This window comes from Archocentrus centrarchus, chromosome 17, assembly GCF_007364275.1.
Source record: "Archocentrus centrarchus isolate MPI-CPG fArcCen1 chromosome 17, fArcCen1, whole genome shotgun sequence".
Lineage (NCBI taxonomy): Eukaryota > Metazoa > Chordata > Actinopteri > Cichliformes > Cichlidae > Archocentrus > Archocentrus centrarchus.
This window is the reverse complement of record NC_044362.1, coordinates 6215403-6229869: the sequence shown is the minus strand read 5'-3', so window position 1 is coordinate 6229869 and position 14467 is coordinate 6215403. Positions and strand designations below refer to the sequence as shown.

General features: G+C 41.5%; 1 protein-coding gene across 4 annotated transcripts in view; it reads left to right on the top strand.

Moving 5' to 3' along the window:
• Window positions 1-14467, top strand: part of ctnnd2b (catenin (cadherin-associated protein), delta 2b) — a 194722-nt gene that overhangs the window by 23583 nt on the left and 156672 nt on the right. The gene's annotated exons all lie outside the window — the stretch shown is intronic.

Sequence of the window (14467 nt, the reverse complement as noted above, 5' to 3'; positions counted from 1 at the left end):
GTGCTGTATGCGCCTTTAGCAAACATCCACATACTAAGAGGCGGCCTCTCTCTCTCTCTCCTCTCACTTAGTCCCAGTCCTTGGTTGCTTGCACTTGTTTTTGTGCTGAGCAGAAGCCTCAGTGTAACTCCCATGTGGAAACGTGCATTTACAGTTTTTCTTCTCCCAGTTGCTGCGCAGCTATGACCTCTGCACCCAGTAGGTTTCCTCTGAAAATGACTGACATCGTACTCCTCATTGCTTCTTTGTAGCTGCATGTATGGAACCGGTGTGGAGCAAGCCTTCTAGCTGTCTGAGAGTGCAATCCAGTTCCTCATTCTAGGTGGTATCTTAAGCAATCTATACACAGTCAGCAGTGTATTATACAAAGCTAAATGATCACATTAGTAGTGAATGCAGCAACCACACAGGAGCGCAACACCCTCCTCTGCACTACACATATACAGTATACCGTAACACATTTTTACCTTAGTGGTTTATGGGAAACACTTCACAAATTTTGCCTCTCATTCACCCATTCTCAGTAGCAACAGAGCTACTGCACCTTACAAGGCACATGCCTGCCATCCGGAGCTACTTGGGTCTCCTGTTTTGCTCAAGGACACTATGGCGCACAGCTTTTCTTTTACATTAATGCTCACTGGCGCCAGTAGCTTCAGAACTGTTTTGCCAGACTCAGATTACACTACATCAACACAAATATAACTCAACCAGGACAACACAGGGTATCGTGATCGTGCTGGACACAAAAGCTGATGCCTCATAAGGCATCAGGCCTAAATACCAAATGTGCTGGTGTCATCTTTGTTGTGGGATGAGTCAACCAAGAAAAGGTTGCGGATGGATTAACGCTGTTAAACTGAAACTGCAAATAGTTTATCAAACTTTATCAAAGCTCCTGTCAGTGGGGTGGGAGTGACTATACCCCCCACCAGGCTGCTACCATACCCCCTCCCTTTTAGTCCAAACACTTGTTGGTTCTGCTTCCTCCTCTGGCAAAATGATATTCTGGGACAGCAGAAAACCTAAAAGATGCAGCAGCTGGGGTGAGAATTGACACCAAGGCAATCAGAATGCATGGTTCACAATATGTTTGTGTTAGCAGTGACGCCGCAGTTAGTCACAGTATGGATGTGTGACCCTGTTATCATCTGATTTGACAGAGACAATACATTAGTATTGTATAAGCATCTTAAGTTTAATCTGTTAAATTCTCATATTAAGCTGATTTTATGATTTTTTTTACATTGCTCATCTTTTTGTTATTCCTGAATCCCATATTTCTTGATATTAACTGTAAACCTTCAACTATTATCACCTTATAAATGTAATGTGACCAGCCTGTTTGCAAAACGTGACTATTTTAAACATGAAGCGACATCAGTGTTTATTCTAAACATTGTTTGCCCCCCCCCAGCTCTAGTTTGCTTTTTGTTTTGTTGGCTCTTCACCTGCCAAACTCTGCACTGTGTGCACCGTCCTGTTGCTAACTTTTGGTGCTGAGCAAGCTGTGAAGGGCTTCATCAGAGCGTTTTCTTTGAAAAACAGATGCCTGCTGCTGCTGAAAGGAAGGCTGATGAGAGCAGTAAGCCTGAATCCAACCGTGTCCTTGCAAACCAGAAACAATGAGCTGAAAGATGCTACAAAAGTTGATAAAGCTGAGAGATAATAACTCTCTACAGGTCTGTCAGCATGAGTGACATTTATCACATCAGGCATACCCGTTACCCTTTGTAAGATATAAATATTTATTGCACAGCTTTAAGATAAATTCCATATTTTCTGTGAGCCTTCTTACAGCAGAACAGAGGCAGCAATTTTCCTGCCAAATCAGATGTGTGTGGGGAGGGGGGGGGGGTGTCATCCATTAAACCGCAGTGTTGAATCAGCCAGATAATATTAGTATTCCTGGAAATATGTCTTTTTTTTATTGCCTTGCACTCTGCCTGGTTATGGAGACATTCCTGATTACTTTGGAAGCCATCAGGAAAATGAAACATCACTGCCGACTATCAAAAGAATGAAACAGCTGTAATAAAAAAATTACAGTTAATCAATGAACATATAAACACTTACGCCAACTGCTGGCTGTCATGGGGATTTAACTCAACCTGTCAACTCAGTGTGATATGTTCATTTTCTATCATATCTGAGTCTGAGACAGTGGAGTCCTTTAACTCTGCGCTGTAACCATCAGCGAGGAGACATGCTGGAAGGTGATTTAGCGTGCACTATTAAAATGTTACACTGCTGTAAACAGATCAGGCTTGTGCTGTTGCAGCAAGATGTTTGCTGCCTTCCCTTGAGTCAGTCCCCAGCAGACTGACTCAATGTGCTGGGGTTAAGCTGTAATGACACAGTCACTATCACAGAGTGACATATGGTGTGTGTGTGAAAACTCTTATTTAAGCATATTGCTTGCTCTCAGCTGAAAAAAGTGATAATGAGAGAGGTTAAAGAGTTGCAAGTGTGAGTCTATATAGAGGGGTCTGCATGGAAATAAGTGGGGGTTTTTTTTGTTTTTTTTTTTAATATGTGAACATATGCTTGCTCGCACTGAGCAGGTAACCCTAATAGTTTCATCTTAGGTACACAGCTCTGAGACTCACCCACCCGCCTGCTGTTCAAACCTTCTGTTTATGACGGGTGGCCAATCAAAAGAATGTTAGCTCAAAAGGAGGGTAAAGGGAGCTAAAATGAATCGCAGAAAGCTACTCTAGTAGCATAAGTCTGAGACTAAATATATGAAATTAGAAATGAACATAATGGGTCCCCTTTAATATCCAGAGTGGTCAAATATCCAGTTAGTAGCTGTTTTGAATATATGAATAGAAAATAAGCTTGAATCATCTAAAGCTTTTGGGAGTTTAGCCCTGCTTGGATGCCCTGCAATCACTTTTAGATGGCTTTCATTGCTAACATTACTGATGCACATCAGCTCATTGTCTAACTGGATGCTACTGCTAATGTGTCCACATGCATGGGTTTTCTGAACAGCAAGAATTTTTATGCTAACATCATCTGTGTGAGCTGTGCTTGTTGAACCTGTTGTGCTGCAAGATAAACCTTAATGAGCAAACACAAAGCATGTTCTGGAAGTGCGACTGACACGTTTTCCCTCTAAATAATAACTTCACTGGTTTTTCAGCAAGTTTGATTCAGTCTGTTTCCCGAGCTGGACTGAGAACTTAATGAAGTTGTAAGGAGATTGTGTTATACCCCAGAAGGTCCCTGCTTAGAATGAGCTCAGGGGTTTTGCAGTGGTGATTGCCACCAATTGCTCACTCACCAGCCTCTGCCACAGTCTTTTAACACCAGCATCTTTACATGAACTCCTGTGGTAGATAGATTGTTGGTAAAGTTAAAGCACTTGTGCAAAAGAGAAATAAAAATGTAAACAACATGAATTTGAGATGATAATCCAGATCTATCTTCAAATTCTACTGAGGTCACCATTATTTTCTATGCTTGCTGGCCAAAATGATGCAGTCTCTGACCTTGTCTTTTATAAATGTCAGGTGGCTGATTTGCTTTATGGGGCTGCAGACCTTTAGGAACTTCTTGTGGAACTACAAGTTATGAAGCCCGGAGGTGGAAATGGCTGTATAAATTCTTAGGACACTGAGCTGGAACTTACTGTCTGTCTGCTGTGCAATCATCTTTGACTATTTGCGAACCCCCAACTTAGACAATTCATGTGAACTGTTGGTGTGTGAATAGGTAGAGATGAAAAAGTAGAGGCGGCTGCAAGCCTGTGGGGATGCGCACACCCTGATGCCTTCGGTGGCATCTCTAATTAATGCAGTCGACATGGATCTCAAAGGAAGTCTGCTATTTGAAGTCAACTGTTGGACGGACTTTCTATTCTATGTATAGACAGATTAAACAAACTGTTAGCGCCTAAAAAGTGAGCAGGAAACCTCTGAAACAACAGGTGGTATGATGTCTACATTCACTGCTTTGGTGCAGCCTGTTTAGCCTCAAAGCTGTCATTTTGTCTGCTGCTTTTTCCTTGGATTCAGACAGTTGTCTTTCAATCACGAGCAAAACAAGATGTGAAATTCATTTTTGCCACAGCTTCTTTCCTATGCTAACTCTTTTATTGTTATCACTGATATCTGTTTTGTTAAATGGGAGCCAGGAAATGAGCTCAACTTTATACTGAACTACATCTTAACTGGTTTAAAGTTCATATAAGAAGACGAGTACATGCCCACACCTACACCACCTAACTCAAAGGGACAAAAGGTATAAAACCCTAATAGCAATGTATAATATCTCACATCCCACTTTGTGAATGTTTTGGACAGGACAACAATTTGTAGAGGCTTTTGGGGCATTCAGAAAATAAAGTTTGCCTTGAATGTGGCGCCAGGGAGTGTTTTCAGCAAGCTAACATCAGCTGCTCAACAAATTTCACACCAGTTCAGTCATGAGACACTGTGTCCTGTGTATAAAGTTAACATTTGGCCTAAGGGTGGCACAAAAGGACAGACTTCTTCCACTAAGAAGCATAAAAGTGCTTTCTGACTCACTCATTTTCTATAACTAGAACTTCTTATATGAATCTGACCAAGTAGTAGCAAAGCTCCCACAGGGGAGCTCTATTTTTTTTTTAATAAAAATCTTCCTCGGGGGACCACTAATACCTACAAATACAAAGAATTCTTTGCTCATTTTCCCAGCACATCATATCTTACATCAGACTGCATGCTCTTTGGTTTCTGCCACTTCATGTTTGCTTCCTTTAGTGCTGGGATTACAGGGTAGTTGGTCTTGAATGTTGAGTAGCACAGCAATGCTACAAATGGCTTCATGACCCTAAATGCTGTGACTATGCTGTGATAAATAAATATTGTCATAGTTTGTTTTAGTGTGGGTCTACACTGCTCTCATGATCAGCCTGTGATAGAAGAGAACTTACTGCAGCTCATCTTCATCAATCCCATCCTCACTTGTAGATGTTTGTTTGTTTGTTTGCTCCATGGGAATAGCTTATTAGTTACCTTTGTATGAGGTGGGGGTCCCCAAAGCTCAGCCACACTTGATTATTTTCCCAACAATGGTGAACACCAGATCTATCTGATTTGTTTAACATTTTATATTCTGAAACCAGGTTAGAGTGGGCTGTGGTGGTGCTGAGGGAGCTGTCCTGATTACCCGCCATGCCTTCCAAAAGTAATAACGTCTATGCCTGAAAACATGTCAGAAAGTGCCTAGCATAGGTGTAAATGTCAGTGGGATTTTGAGTTAGATTGTCTCGTGGTAACCCATTAGTAGACTGCAAAGATACTGTTTCCCCCCTTGTTCATTTGTATTTGCAAGTTTTCTGCAATATTCCCCATAATTAAGCTTTGTGCATTTCTGTTCCAGTTCTGTGTCATTAGTGGTAATAATGTGGGGCTGTCAGCGATTTTAATCAGCATCAGTGGCTGTAGTGTTTGTACAGCCTGAAGTTTTGTTAAACGAACATCATCAAACTTCTGTCATCCCCCAACACCTGCTGTCAAACTCCTTTAAGGCTTCTTGTCTTACTGAATCTATATTTACAGTGCACTGGTTTGCTACAGAAGTTTCTCTCTACTAGGTAATTCGCCACATTTGCACGTGAAGCATCAGTGTGGTGGGAAAAAAGGAAAAAGAAAACAACTTCCAGTGGGCTCTCGTTTGTCCTTGGAACTCTGCAAGGTGAATTTTGATTATATAATCAAGAGTACTTTCGAATAAACACCAACAAATATCAGTGAGCAGCATTAGCATTTATGCTGAAAATACATAAATGAAATGAAAACAATCAGAGTGAGCTTAATTGCGATCCATATTCAGCGAGCCAGGCGTCCAGGCAGCAAAATAACAACACAGCAGAAGCCCTGTGAAGTAGCTTGGCCAGGGTTTTTATTATCATGTAACTGCCTCTCTGCATTCATGCTTTTAATAGTACATATTTATTAAATAATGGGTTTTTATTGTGGCCAAATGCCTCATAATGGTTTGTCATCTGAGCTGCTGTCCTTAAGTGATATTCTGAGAGATGCACACTACATTACAGCACTGCTGTAGGTACAGTGTCAGTTTGTGTACCCACTTAATATAAATGCCCATTAACATCTGGACTTTTCCCCACAGATAGATTTAGTTGGTGGGTAATTAACCCTGAGCGATGCTCATAAAGCCATCTGCTATTGTCAGCAACAGCTCTGGAGTGAAAGGTCAAATAATCAGTGTCCGTGGATGATTTCACTTATTCTGGCTGATTAGATGTGGGTGGGGCTTTTTGAACTTTCATCATTCACTGAGCTCCATATAGTCTGTGCAAGGACAGATGTCGTGGCAGCTCATTATTCAAAATATTAGGTTAACACACGTTACTGATCACATTAATAAAGCCTCTGTATCTAAATAGAACAAAACCCCATTAATGCCGTCACTAGCACCTGTGTTTTACCTGTTCTTTCATTCAAAAAGGCTGCTGTGAAACAGCTCTGTATCTCTGAAATGCCATCCAGCCTGCTGGACCTTAATTCCACATTCACGCCTCTTGGCTGCGGTTGTAAATTATGTTACTAGCACAAGATGGCAGCGTCCATTTCCGAGGCATTTTTATAGCGATGGGAAGTTCTGACACTTCATTCACTCCATGCAGGGTTCTCATTTTTCTCCATGTGGCTCCATCCGAGTTTAACCCCGGGCAAAGGTCTGATCTGCAGTAACTGGAATCATCTGTGAACATGCAGGACCTGTAAATGCTTCTGCTGCTGCATCTTTTTAATGGAGTAATAGTAACGTCTGTATGTAATTATGAAGGCAGTTCCTAAAAGTAACAATTCAGTGAAGCTTATTTGTATATATATATATATATTTTTTACTTCTACATAACCATAATGCCAGCGATTATGTTTTATCCATATCATATAGAACTCTTCTCTGTAGTTTTTCAGGTTTGTTTGTTTTTTGACTTGTCCTAGCCGGAAAAGCGCAGGTGGTACTAATCAAATAATTAACAGCTACCCAAAAGTTACAGTTCAAGCTTCATTCAGAGGAGCTTGAAACTGAAGCAGCTAAATTGGATTCAGTCCTCTCTCTCTTCTTTCTCTCTCTCTTTTTTAAACTTGAAATCTGATTTCCCTTGTGCCAAAAAGTGTGAAAAAGGCCTGTAGCTGCTCCAGGTAAAGAATGATTAACACCTCTGCGCTTACCCTTCGGCAGCTTAATCGTTTAAATGAGGCTGGGGAAAGATCATGGACAGCATTAAAGCCCAGGACTTAGCTACTTTTTTTTTTTTTTTTTTTTTTTAGTAGCCTAATCCATGTGCTTTGTATTGTAGAGTCTTCTGGAGATTTAGAATATACAACCCCAGGTCCAAAAAAGTTGGGACACTGTGTAAAATGTTAATAAGAACAGAATGCAATGATTTCCAAATCACATAAACCTGTAATGTACTCACAATAGAGCATAGAAAACATATCAAATGTTTAAACTGAGAAAATGTACCATTTTAAGAGAAGTACTGGCTCATTTTGAATTTAAAAACTTAGGATGGGAGCATGTCACCGTGTCGCATTCTCTCTTCTATTGACAACAGTCCATAAACATCGGGGCGCTGTGGAGAGCAGCTGCTGGATGTTTGTCTGATTCTAGCAGCTATTTTTCTATGCTACTGTAATAGATGCAGTATGGAGTTTAATATCGTCTTGCTGAATGCAATGCATTCCCTGAAAAGTTTACATTTTATGCAGCATCGCAGCATTTTTTGGATATAACACTGTTATGTTATCAAGCTGTTCAAGGCACAGAAAGCTGTGTATAATGCATAAATATAGCCCCACACCTCAGAGCTTGACCTCAAACAAATTCAATATTATTATTATTTTAAAAAAATAATAAGACGTGTTGTCTTCACAGTCAGAAGTATAAAATAATATCTGAGATAAAGCCTCTTTTAAACGATATAAAATCACATATTGGCGTACAGTGGAAGGGTCTCTATTGAAGCTGCTGCGCAGCACTTAAAATAGCAGCACTTCACCTGTGAGTCTGAAAAAGATACACACTACTCTGATTTATCATCACCTTATAAAGCTCATATGCTCATACAATGTTAAGTCCAGCATTCACACACATATTAATTCTGCTTTGTTCTCCACCAACCCAGCAGTGTACACATGCAGCACTCAAGCTGCTAAATGCTTCAATGTGTTTACCAACTAGCCACCACCGCATCTCTACTGAGGTGGGAAAATAAGCTTAAGAGAGCGATGAGAGTGAATCGACCGAGAAATCAAAGCAATGTTGTAAAAGATGCCAAAATGGAACTGCTAAAATGTACAAGCCAGGATAAGCACACGCTTGGTGGAGGTTCTCCTGTTTTTTTGGACTGCCATCATAACCTTGCTGTTTAATTTCTTTTCACTTATCCACCAGATTGTTTTAGATGACATCACAAAACTCTTAGAGGTAACACAAAAATTAAAGACATACCTCCACAGCGGACAACGGGTGATAATAAATACAAAGTGATACACAGACAGTACTAATTACAATGCAAAGTGTTGTTAATTTGGAAGCAGAGTCGTGGGTGCAGGGTCTAGACAAAGGGACAGATGACTGGTGAAGACAAAACAAAACATTGCTGCAAGTTTTAATGAGGCGACATGGGACTGCCCGTCAAATACTCATATCTCAGAAAGGAAGCACAAATACCCGCATACGCACACATGCTTTAGTGCACTATGCACACACACATGTACACAAGAGGAAATAGAGGGAGTTGTGAGTGCAATACACAATACATGTAGACATTTAGCTGATTTACTGCACCTCTGATGAATTCTGTCTTCACCAAAACATGCCTGTCTCAGACCTGACTGATGAGCTTAAAGGGTCAAAAGCTTAAGTCCAATATTCCCCATGTCAGACATGTCAATCACAGCATGGTGAGCTGCATTTACAACATTACAGCAATATCAGAGATTATGCTTTGAAATGCAGGGCTAAATACCCTTGCATTACAGCGCTGAAATATAGACCTAAAAATCCAAGATTATACTTCAGTGAAATAAAGCCTTTAGGCCTAATCCATATTCAAAGTCTTGTCTCTAGCTGGGCTGTCGGCCTCTGTAACCTAGTTCTGATGGCTGTTATTGGGGAAAGCTGCTTTGTACTGGTCAGTTGTGTGATGAAGGCTTGGACACGGTCTGTTGAGTTGACCTATATTTGGCTGCCTGCCCTGTCTGCAAAATCAAAAACCAGAGCTTCCCTTGTGTTTTGTTCTATAGGCAAATTGGGCCGCCGGCACCCTCCGCCACTCTCAGATCCAGTGCTCTGATCAAGTTCAAACTTGGATGTACTGTCAAGTTAAATGTTTAATGCAAAATCAATGCCAAAGTAAGGAGAGAATTTAAACTCAGTGCAGAATCAAAACCAAAAGTTCAGAGGAATTTCTAATATTGGTGCAGCAGTGTATTAGTGTGCACAGTGATTTTTTTTGTTTGTTTGTTTTTTGAGGGGTTTAATGCTAACACCACCATGCTGAGGCAGTCCCGGTGACAGTCACAATTGGCCGATGTCTAGAGAAACATGTTTCTGCCCCGACTTGTTGGCGAGTGGGCGTGAGAGGTTGCTTGATGTTGCCAGGTGGTCGTCACAAAGAGGTATGTGGTGCTGCACCAAAAACCTCCTTGTGATTCCTTTGGTTGCCAGCAGATTGCTACAGTTGCCCGTAGTTTGTCTGGAAGATGCCAACTTGCCTTCAACTACTTGCCAACTACTAGCTAAGCAGTAGTGAACATGTGATGAGTGCAAGGCAAACCAGAAACAGAAACTCTCTTTGCCATCAATGTAAAAAAGTTTGAAACATGTTAGTTTCAGCAGTAAAGCACAACTTTCTGGGTCGTTTCAGACTTTTTCCAAGTTTCACTACCACTCAGTGAGTATGTGCAGGCAAATCAACGTCTTCCATGCAAACTACGGACAACCCCAGCAATCTGCTAGTGACCAAAGCAGTTAGTGGGCTTTGGTTCAGCACCTTCATTGCCACAAGTTTTACCCATCAAAAGCCAGCAACTTCCAGCAACCATTCAACAACTGGTTAGGAAATAAGCATCTTTCCCTGGCGACCAGAAGTTACCAAGGTGTTACCAAACTGTCTCTAGGACTGTGTGACTGAAGTCTGAAATGCTGATGCATATATGATGTTAATAGTCACCATCCTAGTTTAGGATGACAGCAAATGTCAATGAGGACTAGAGCAGAGGCTGGTAGAAATGAGTTTTGTACTATAGTTATTTGGCCATCAACCAAAACCCTGATTGTGCTAGGTAGAAAGTTAAGGGATCTCTTGAGCAAATTTAAAGGGAGAATTATGATTGTTGGGCTCAATATTGTGCCAGTCCAGATGGTATGTGTTTCATTATGCAAGTTAGTGGTACCAAATGAAAAATCTGGGAATTACTAAAGTCATTAGGATATATCTTCTGGGAACCATAAACATCTACCGAACTACATGGAAGAAAATCATACAGGTCCAGAATCTATGGAGGAATTCTGAAATGCTTAAGATGGTGGGTCTGCTTCCTCTGCTCCCAAAGAGTTAATCAGAAGCCAAAACAAGAAACATATTAGCCACATGCTAATGTATGAATGATGGAGGCTCTGTGTGGGACTGTGTTTGAGTCAGTGGTGTTGAGGATGTTGCTAAAATTAATGGAATTATGAACAGTACCATTAGATTTTGATCCACCACGCCGTACCATCTTGAAAACCTCTGATTCACAACATCTTAATTTTTCTGCTTGACAGTGATTTCAAACAAAATGCCAATACAGTAGAAGCATACCTGGATAGAAAAACACACAATGGAACAATCAGTCATGGACTGGCCTCCCCACAGCCCAGACCTCAAAATATTGTCATCCTGATAGAGAACAAAACAAATGGCAGCCAACATCCAAAGAAGAGCTTTGGATGTTCTTCAAGAAGCCTGGAGAACTATTCATTTCTTAGAGAAATTACAAGAAACCTGTGTTGAAGAATAAAGGTGGTCAAACCAAATATTGACTTTCAAGCTCGTTAGAATTGTACAAAGTTGTTCTTGCCTTATATGTTTCCATTTACGTTTCAATAAATTGCTGCACCTGCAGTATTTTCCCCTTTCCTAGAAACATATAAAGAAATGAGGGGTGGCTAGATGACAACAAAAGTTTGAAAGAAGCAATATTAGCTTTACAAACACATGTAATGTGAGATAACCTCATCTTCACTGGGATTCCCAAATCTTCCGACCACTCTCCCTCTGCTGCTGAAAGAAATGATGGGTGGCTCAAGACTTTTGCACGGCACAGTACTGTATTTCAATTATTTATTTTCAAACTGCCTCTTTTTTTCCCTTCTATTTAAAATTACCTAACCAGCCCTTGACTCACTGTGCATGTCCTGCATAAACCATTTCAGAAGTATTCCCACAGTGACAACAGTAATGCATACTAAGCAAGACGAGATAAAAAAGTAGAAATGTGGGGTGATAATGTAAGGGTTGTGCAAACATGACGAGTACATGATGGTGGCACAATCAATACTAAGCAAATACATAATGTAGGCAAATGAATAAATGGACATAACAGTATTAATGGGATAAAACTCATAAAAAAAGCATGTGTGATAAAGTCATAATGCGGCATGAAGAACAGCTGCAGGTCATTGCTCAGATCTAGAAATTTCCAGTTCTTGAAAAGGCTCCGTTACGCTAACATTGCCTTACTGTTTAAATGTTCATTTATACCAATCATACGGCCGGTGTGGAAAAAGGCCCATCTCCTAAGTATTAACATTGCACGCATGACTCAGCATGGCATACAGTGCATGGTGGATCAAAGAAAACCTTGATGCCTTCATTCGACTGAAGTGACTTGAAATATCTGTCTTCTCTCTTTAACTACCAAGTCACTGAAACGGTAGGCTCTTAATCTCGTATTCTGATACTTCTAAGAGGAGCTGGAGTTTCTGTCTTGTCTTTACCGGCCTAGTTTCATCCCCGCAGCATTTTGTTCTCAGAATTGTAAATCATTTCATTCAGTGAGGATATTTTTACAAAACAAAAGCTTTCTAAGCTCAAGGGTCAGACTTCACTGTCCCCACTAGAAAAATTCACTGTGATTAATCAGTGTTTAGAAACGATGTGTTTTTCAGTGTGGTGTTAAACTATGGCCACTATAGATTGTGTGCAAGATATGGATGTCACTCACTGGCTTGTGATCTCTGGATTTCGAGGCAACCACTTGCCAGTCAGTCGGGGAGTACACATTTTTCCCTGCCACCGGAGGCTGCCAGAGGTTGGACAACCTGTCTGTAGGCCCATGTGACTGACTGCTAATTTGTGCTAAGAAACAGACTAAGAAAATACTCCAGTCCCCAAAATTTAAGCATGAACTTCCTGCTGTACCTGAAATCAAACCGTATTATTTGCCCGCTAATTTCGTTACAATGCACCAAAAGGTACGAGTATTACAAATACAGCTGAGAGGTCCAGCCAAGGGGATCAAATATACTGTATGCAAATATTTGTAAATATACTATATGCATGAAGGCCATAACTGTTTTCGGTAGCAGGCTGTAAAGTTGGACACTTTTGAAGCAAACCTCAAGTGGCCATTCGAGCAACTGCAGCCACTTTTAGCAGACTTCATTTTTCACCCACTTGCAAAATTAGCAGGTTTCTGCCTCAAAGCTTAAAGACAGGCATGTTTGGTAGCAAACATTCATGTGATTGAGAAATGCCTCAGCCTACTACAACTGCCATCTCTCTGCTTACAGAAACAAAGATCAGAATATAGGAAAGATTTTGAAATGTACTCCACAGAGGGTGGGGTGGGGGGGTGGAGACAGATAATGATAAGTGGAGGTGACAATGACAGGGATGACATTGTTTGTGATGTGACTACAGAAACAGCAAAGATGGTAAGGGAGGCAGAATAATCAGGGTAGAGTTTTAAAAATGTAAAGTATAGCAGTTGTGACAGTACAGTCAGAGAGTAAAGAATCCAGAAAATAGAGTTGGCTAGAAGAATGTGAAGCATGTAGTGGTGTCAAAGGGCTAGATAAGCAGCGAGTTTATGAGGTACAGCGCATCCTCAGAGAAAGGGGGGGGTGGAGGGTACACCTGAGAGGGCTCAGGTGCATTGTAGCATAGCAGCTTCAAATTCAACCCACAACCTTGTGGGTCATCCTCCTTCTGTCACCCTCCGCTGGATGCTGCCTAATAAAGCAGAAATGTGCTGAAAAGATGAGGACACACTGAAACAGGTCAAGTGAAGAGAAGTGAGCAGGCGAGGGACAGGAGGTTCAGATGCAGAAAGGCAACAAGAGGGAGGAGGATGCAATGGGAGGAGGCCTGAGGAGGAAAGGACGAGGGAAGGATTAAGCGTAAGTAGCAAGGTGGGTGGTGATGAAAAATTTAGGTTTAGAAACAGTGATTTGGGAGATAGAGAGCAGAAGGAAGTCTCTCCAAAATGGAAGACAAGTAAAGCCAGGTCAGCCATATTAGCAGCCTTCAGTGACCAGGGATTGTTGCCTAGCAGCATGCAAGAATTTTTTTCCTTCTTTTCCCTTGTCATGTCTTTTCTTCATATCTCATCAACCTCCTACTCTTCTTTTCTCCTCACCTCGCCTCCATCTCTCCGCTGCCTTCCCCAGGCTGTCATCCTCACTCTCATTCATTTTTCCCTTCACCTTCCCATCTCTCCGCTCCTTGCCACTCTTATCCCCCACCCCCACCCCAGTCTGCACACAGGCTCCACTTTTCTTACCTCGGCATTAGGCTTGTGCTGCCTCATGCCAGCAGCCAGTTTTGTGCGGCTCTGTGTGTGTGTGTGTGTGTGTGTGTGTGTGCGCGTGTGTGTGTGTGTACGCATTCCTCGTTCTGAGCCTTTCCTCAGCGTATAAATCTGGCTGATGCAGCCGTTACACCAGCTCTGTGCTGCATCAGGATTACATGGCACATGTGAAGCCCGTGTCCTCCTACGCTTGGTCAAATACAGGATGACACATGGCATCGAGCATGGAATTTGAGCGTGTTTGTGTGTGTATGCCAGTCCCTCTGATGTTAGAACTCTGAAGTTAGACGTGCGATCCTAAAATAGTCACTCTTTGTAGACATTTTAACAACCACTTATAAATATCAGTTGCAACTTTATAGATAATGTTCATAGATGGCTTGCAAATGAATTTTTAACCAGTTCGTAAAGATTGTGGATACAGGCAGTGGAAATGAGCTTGCTAGGGCTGTTGGGTTCTCCCACAGAGATCGGGCGAGGAGCTTGGTCATTCAGTGTGGGCTCGGAATAGTTTACATCCACATCAAAAAGGAGGAAGTTGAGGATGCTCAGGCTTCTGATGCTTATCAGGTGAGGTGTTTTGGGCATCTCCTACCAGAACGAGGCCCTGGGGAAGACCCAGGACATGCTGGAGAGATTAT